Source organism: Passer domesticus, chromosome 3 (assembly GCF_036417665.1).
Source record: "Passer domesticus isolate bPasDom1 chromosome 3, bPasDom1.hap1, whole genome shotgun sequence".
In the NCBI taxonomy this organism is placed as follows: domain Eukaryota; kingdom Metazoa; phylum Chordata; class Aves; order Passeriformes; family Passeridae; genus Passer; species Passer domesticus.
Window position 1 is genome coordinate 8,854,734 of NC_087476.1, and position 8,240 is coordinate 8,862,973.

Genomic DNA, 8,240 nt, shown 5'->3' on the forward strand with positions numbered 1-8,240 from the left:
AAAAGCATTGTGTAGAATTACTCTGAGAAGTATATTGGCGTGAAAACCCAATACCTATTTTCTGTAATAACAAAATTTCCAGTCAGCTTTGCACATTGAAACCACAGCACTACTAACTTGACAAATGAAAATTCAAATGTCCAGAAACAATATTCAGAGTTATAGATGCATAATATTTAGAGATAAGCTATTACCACACAGTGCCACCTGAAATTCAGGCAATGATGGAGCATGACTTCCCTTCAGTCACTGAGCAGAAAACCTGGAGCTGTGCTTCTCAGAGGTACCTATTGGAAACTGCCCCATGGTGGAGAAAACCCCAGCAGGTGTGAGCTCGCCCCTGCCCTCCCTGAGCAGTCCTAGCCCTCTCCAGAGGACACCAGTCCCATCTGTATGTCACACAACCATCAGTATTGGTGCCCTTCGGAGCATTTTGGTTTTCTTGTGTCTCTGACACATACTCATTATTTTCTGGGGTCTGCTTATCTTTCTATTTCAGTTCAAAGGAACAAAAAGAAGGAAAAGGTTATGTCAGAGCTCATCAGAGCAGTGCTTTTCCAGCATTATATTTTGTGCCTTGTGCTCTTACAAGGGTGCAGAGAAAAAGGCTGGCTCAGAGGCTGTTAAAACAATACCACTGCCAGAGAAAAACAACAATGATGTGGTACACTTCTATACAACTGATTTGGAGTGAGTGTCATGGTGATCCTGTCAGTGTGTCTCGGTTTCCTCTTGGAGCCGTCTGGCTTCAGAAGGAAACTGAAGTCTGAACAGCACACAAACTGGGCATTTAAGAGAAAAGACCTTTGAAGTGAAAGCAGGGGCAAGCCAAGGTGACAAAGTCGTTTGTTTGTTAGGTCCAAGTGATGTTGCACAAATGCTGGAAGCTTTTCTGGCCTGTAGTAGTTCCACTGTGCTTGGAGCCTTGCCTGGTTGCTCTCTCTAACCACACTTCTCTCATTCCCCTGCAGGCCCCCAGAGGACAGAGATGAAGACAGAAGAGTGCAGTGTAGTTGGAGTGGTCACACAGAATGACTGACACCTAGATGAATCAACAAGAACAAGGAAAACAGGGCAACCATAAGAGAAAGTCTCAGAAGCAGGAGCCTTTTGGGGCTGTTCTAGTGGATGTGTCACTGCAGCCTGCTCAGCCTTTCTGGCAGCTCTAGAAGCTCTTGGAACTTAAACACAGGATAATCCAGAATATTTTCACTTTTGCCAGGCTGTGTTATCCCAGAGAAATGTAGAGGGTGTGTATTCCTGTTGCACAGTATTTAATTTACCTTTCTCTATTCAGCATCACCTCAAGAAAAAACAGAGATGAGAAAATTAAGGAATGATGGAGCTAAACCTCTCAGGCCCAAAAGAGTAGAAATGGGGAAGTCAAAAATGAAATTACAGCAAAAATAGTTTTTACTACAGAAGAACTCCAATTTTCATATCAGAGGAGTTGTGGATCCATCCCCAAAAGTTTTTAATGGCAGGTTTGGTGAAGCTCTGAGATACCCGATCTAGTGAAAGGTGTCCCAGGCCATAGGAGGGGGCTTGGAATTAGATGGTCTTTGAGGTCCCTTCCAACTCAGGCCATTCTATGATTCTATGATTAAAAAGTCAAGTGAATGTACAAAAAATATATACACCACAAAAACACATAAAAATGACAGCCATATGGTAACTTTATTTCTGAAAATAGCCTAGTGTGGAGCAGTCCCAATTTTTGAGTAATTTTCATTTTAGTCATGCATGGGTGACTAGCTGTGGAACTAATTATATATAGTTTTAAAAACACTTACACTGTGTGCAAATGAAACATGAGTGATGATGTCAGAGTGGACAAAAAGGCTGAGGTGATCTTTTGACTTTTCTGAGTCTGGAAAAAGCAGCCTCATCATTTTATCTGGGATACATTTAATAGGCTTGAAAAAAGGTCAGAGACAAGACATATCAGACAAAGTATACACAAAGATAAACCTGTTCTAGAACAGGCTCTTGACAGAGCAATTGAAACTTGCCCAGAAAAATGCACTACCACTGACTCCATGTTGGACAAACAAGGCTCTAGCAGTGCTAATGTTCTGCAAGGGAAACCAAAATACTCCAGAAAAAAAGAAAAGATAATGAAATCAAAGAGAGGAAATAGTGAAAAACCATGCAGAGTTTGAAGTCAGAATCCTCACTAAATCATACAGAGATGCAAGACACCTAGGATTTTGAAAAGATGCAAGACCTGTAAAAGATTATGCTGCTTTGTGAAAATTTGCAAGTGGAAGGCAGAGTTTGCACAGCATGGACAAGGACAACGCCAGCAGCATTATTTGTTTGGATGGGATTTTTTCTTCAAAATGAGAATGGATAAAACTGCAGCAGAAAATATCTAAGCTATCAACAAAAAAAGTAAATATTTATTAATTCTAAGTTGAAGAAGAAACACAGATTTCACCCTGTGCACGGTAAAGCAGAGGGCAGCTGTGTTCTGGGCAGACTTTCTTCTGTCTTGTGTTTACAAAGATATGTGTTACACTGGGCAGTGATATTGGAAGGCAATCATTTTTCTTTCCCCCAAAGCAGTAGACCTCTGGATACACGAGCAGAGCCAAAATGTTATTAGAAACAGTGCTTTTGGCACTGAGCAAAAAGCCACAAGACTTATGATTAAAACTTTACACTTTAGGGAACTTACTCCCCAAAGAGAAGATGAAAACTAAATATATGGGTAAATAATGAACTGGAAAAGTTACAAGTTACACTTTCACTGTATGTGCGGATGTGTGTACATATACTCATTTTCAAGTGGAAACAAGTTAAGCCTCTGGTCTCATCAGGGAATGAACTGACTGGGAATTCAGGGGATCAAAGCAATTGAGGATGAGTTAATTTACAAAAAATAAAAAGAAAAACTCTCAGTAGGATCAGGAAGAAAACTGGAAGAATTTAAATGTCCTGAAGATAATGAGTTTAAGAACTGACAGCATGTGTGTATTTAATAGTAGGGAAAAAAAAAAGCGATACTGCCTTTCATGTTCAGTGTGTACACTCAATACAACAACATGAATTTGCACAGTTCACAGTTAACCTTCCCTTTGGGAGACACTGGCTTTGCCTGTTCTATTACATCAGCTGTAGCTCTTCCTCAAACCTGATTTCGCCTACTACATGAGCAGCTCAAAAGTAAATTTGCCATCAGGGAGGATTAAGCTCTTAGGGACCTCCTGATTCCTCTTAGCTGGCAAAAGGGCAGGTTTTCCTCCACCAGATGTTCTTGAATCAGGCACAGGGAGGGCAGGACTAAGGGAATCCTACCTCATAAGCATCCATTACAACATTTCATCTTCCAAGAGGTGAGGTTTACAGTTTTGAACTCAGTCATGGTTTATGGAGCTTGATGTTTAAGCATTCTCTAAAGCTTGCTCTTCAGCTCATGGCATAGGCTTGTTCACAGCTTCTTCACACAGCAGTTTGGGTTGTATTGAGACTCTGCAGTGTTTCACAGGAAGAGAAAATGAGTTTTTGATGGTATAGTGTGGCTGTATACATGATGTTTCAAAGAAAAAATTACTAATGGCCTTGAGGTCTCTGTAATGACTGAGGTGCTGTTCTGGTGTAAAGCAACCAAGATTGTAAATCCCTGAGGGACAGAAATAATGGCTGAGATCAAAATGAAAAAATGGCACAGAGATGTAACAAGACTTAGTATCTGGGCATTAATATAGCAGACACAATCCAATAAATAGAAATTTTAAAAGTCATGCACATGGGAAAAATAATTTAATCTTTGTATGTAGAATGAGAGACTCTGAGCTCATCGTTACCACTCAGGAATGAAATCTTCGTATTATAGCAGGTTTTCTTTTGGAAACATCATCTCTACTCTTCTTAATGATCAAAACTCAGTAATTATTAAGAATAGAATAGAGAACAAAACAAAGAATATATGATGTATACTGACTCTAAATAATGTCGTGTCCCTGTATAAATCTGGCTTATGGTTTTATCCTCTAGAATCATACAGCAAGACTCTATATAGTTCATAGAATTGTAACACAGTTGTTAAAAAGCATTGAACAGCTGACTAAGGAAGCTGGAAGAAAATTAAGTTTGGTCTTCAGCCCAGAAAAAGAGGTAGTTGAGGGAATGGAGAGAAATCTGGGACTTAGATCAGCAAGGTTGCAAACAGCACAGAGTAGATCAGCTGCTCACTGTCTGTTCCAGCACAAATCTGGAGAGATTTGGACATTAGTGGCAGACTCAAGGTGGTCTTCAAGTGAAGGCAGAGATGTAGTGGAAATTCCTATAACAGGATACTAAAAGTTTATGTAGATTCAAGGTACAGCTGGACAAATTCATTGCAGAGGAATTCCTCGGGATACTTTAATTCAAATAATTCACCTGCGGTTTAGAAGGTCTTTGAGTTGAAAATTTCTGAACTCCAGCAGAATGCTTTGGGGGTACATCACATGCTCTTTTATCATTTTTTCTTGGACGTACAGTTCTGATCCCTACTGAAAACAAAGTTCTGAGCTAGCTGGACCTTTGGTCTGATACAAAATGGATGCTCTGTGTTTTCAAATATCTGTAGATGGCAAGACTGCAAGTAAGACTGAGGCCATAACAACTTGATTTCATTACCATGCAATGAAAGAACACCAGGCTGGGGAAGAAAGGGGAGTGGAAAACACCCACTGAATTTTATTCTTCCTATATGCAGCAAAGATCTAGTCAATAGAGTCTATGGAGCTTGAGCTGTGATTCATCTGGTCAAAAATCATTGGCTGTTTTTAGAGAAAATGTGTTCCAAGTTTGACGGATTGACTGGCTCTGAGCTGATGTAAGATGAGAGTGATATGTTCAGACAGAGGAACTTATACTGTAGATGACTCAGTCAGTCAATTGAACTTTAAGACCTCCTAGACTGGCAAATTGAAAAGAACTGCGTGCCTAACATAACTGAGATAACTTGGTAGCATGACTATGTAACGACATTCAAAAAATAGTGAATGCAATTTTGCTCAAGAGAACAAAAAGTATAATTGCACAGATGTCTGTCTTCTCTCCCAGACACCCAGAGCTCTGACAGTAAGAATAGAATCTAGTTAAACTTAACACTCTGAAAGCACAGAATTTTAGCTTATACTTCATACTATGATATGAGGTAACTTGAGTTTCAATAGTTAGAACACTTGGAGAGGATGGAAGGAAGGGTAATAATAAAAGAAATCAAGGCCACTTGAACAAAGAAGGGAACTTTGGCTTTGTTATGCCTGTAACTTTAGAAGGATAATGTTAGTGTTGATAAAAACCACTTACTATGCTGGAAAAAGGGGCATAGTAATTGTTTTCCTTCCTGATGTTCAGTGATACAAAGACTAAGTGGCAGCTGTCTAAAAAATGTGTGAAATTCCACTGTTAAGGATTTTTCTCCCAGCAGACAGATGGATTTGACTCCACATTTTGGCAGAGCCTTACTTTATATATAGTCGATCAGACTGGATGGAGACACTGAATGCAGCATTTGCTTTTCATCGTCTGCAGCAATATGGAGCAGCACCTTCCCTTATGGAGCAACACATTCCCCAAGGCCCTTTTCCTTAGGAGACATATCCAAAATGCAAATTTCACCTACCTGTGGGTAGGCAGATATAATTAATGTTGCCTATGTTATGCAAATTAAAGTTCAAATCAAAGTAGAAAATTTTTCCAGGTAATAGCAGGCATCTTTTGGGAAAATAAAAGTGCATTGATGTTAACTTTGAGTATGGGGAATCTAGTCTAAAAAGGAGCGTCCAAACACAAAATAATGCATATTTTTTTGAAACTGGATTTAAACTTGATGAGTCAAAATTATTTGAACACTGTGTAAAATAAGGAGTATTAGATTTGTGGTGGTTAATTTGCAAAGGAAAATTAAAGCTGTGTTGCAATTTTAATTTTTTTAAAGGATAATATTATTCAACACTTTTTGTCTTTAAAAATACATTGCAACAGAGATGAAAATATCCTCTCTTTGCAGGTATTCTGTGGGTGTTCAGATTAAGAGCTTTTGCTTAGAACAGTCACCAGACTAGAGCTGTAAACCAAGGAAAGATCTATTCTTTTTGCCTGCCAATGTGATAATGTACCTAAGTCTAGATTACCTTATTATCACAAGGGACCATATTTGGCCACAGGTACCTCTGTGTAACTAGTGAATCAAGTAAATGATTACAAACTAATTTGCATAATTTCCACAAGAATAAAATTTAGCCCATTGTTTCAGTAATAGAATAGATGTTGAAAACAAAATAATGATATATTGAAGTAATATATGCGTGGAATTTTCTGTCTTCTCCATAACAAAAGTCTTTTAAACTGCTATTGATCTCCCATAATTTTGTTCCAGTCTTTTTCTCCTAAAGACAACATTCCACATTCCAGCTGATCTCAGTTCTTGGTTTTAGTTTCTTGCCCTTTACAGTCACTGCTGGTTTTCTGAACCCAGATTTTTTCACTTTATAGTTTCTTTCTAACCTCACAACAGCTTTCAACACCATATTTACTCACAAATCTGTGATTTTGGAGTTCTTATCTTGTTGAACATAGGTGTGATGCCCCCAGGCGTTTTGTGTTTTAATCTATTTATGTGGGGATGGTCAATGCAACAAGAGCATAATGCTGTCTCCAGGAGCATTGCATTGGTTGCATTCACAGTAAAAGTATGCAATACCTGCTGTATTGTGTTAAAAACTCCTTGATGTAACTTTCCATGAGAATATAGTCCTACTGGGTATTGATGCTGCTGTGAAGCACTCAAAATATTTTTAATATTATGCACAAGCATAACCTCCCACCACTACTGCCTCCATTGCCCTCATGTAATTCTGTAAAGTGACCATTAAAAATCCATTAAGCTTGTTAGTTTGCAGAGCTTTCAGAGAATCTTGCTGCAAGTTTTGCTATTTCAACACTTACAGTCTTCTATTAAACATAGCAATCTTTAAGCTGTAAGGGTTTACTGGAATGGTCCAGTAAGTGAGAGTTTTCTACGGGGGATTATGTCTAGGGGAGGGAGGGGAGATCAGAGTAGTAATTACACAAATGAATTTTACTTTCTGCATTTTTTTTAAGGAAAAAGTGATTTCTGTTATCTCAAGAAGCCCAACAGCGAAATGTTAACGAGTAAATGGATGGTGTCATGATTAAAGTATTTATAAGGGATTCAGGAAACTAGTTTCAAGTATTTGACTTCATATATCAGGGAAAAAAAAAATCACTTAAGAACTGGTCTGGAAGTGCTGAATATCTAAAAAGTTATGTCTATTTAAACTGGAACTGTAGCTGTCAGGATCTCTTAGAATCAGGCATTTTTCACTTCTGTAGTACAGAGTTAATAATACTTCCGTTTTATCCTCCTGTCTATTTGGGTATTAATCTTTTTAGGGTAAGGTCAGTCTCATTTGTGACCTCTAATTTCTCATATGGTTCTAAAAAAGTATTAATAAGGAAAAATATTCCTCTCTGGAGGAACTTTTCACTTGCTTAATTGGTATTCACATAGGAGGCTGTCCTAAAGAATCTCTGGATTCTCATTTCAACTGTGTATGCAGCTATGCTTGTTCTCTCTGACCAGTTAGTCTTGCATTTTTACATGAGCTCTTTCACTGGCAATCACAGCCCTTGCACTGTGAAAGGAGATTCATAAAGACTCATTGCAAGCTATTGTGAGGATAGATTGGTTCCCCCATATGAGGTCTAGCTTTTGAATTGTTTGTTATTTCTGGGAAGGCATCAAGTTCTTGAAATACCATTGAGCTGCTTATGGAAATATGTGGTACTTGACAGGAAAAGTAAGGTTTCACATACTTTTTGGTTGGAAAGTCATATCTATCTCTGACTTTAGTATGCATAAAAATCTGGATGATGTTTTCCAACTTTTAAAAGAAACACAATTGTTTGTACTTGGTGTTTTCAGTTAGTTGAATGCTTCTCTCTTTCGTAAAAGGAATTTGAATTTTGGTATGAATGTAGTCTTGGGGTCAGGGTGATGCCTTTTACTCACTTCATATCTCCAATCCATTCAGGTTTGGCTCAATTGTTAGCTGCCAAAAATCACTATTCTCCATCTGTGCTTTCCTCACTAGAGCTTGCTAAAGGCTGTCTGCAAAAATCCGTCAACATCCTATCAGTCCTGCCCCTGCACCAACCTAGCATCTTGTTTAAGTATGCCACAAGGATGAAGCTCCAGATGGGATCATGAAAAACTGGTT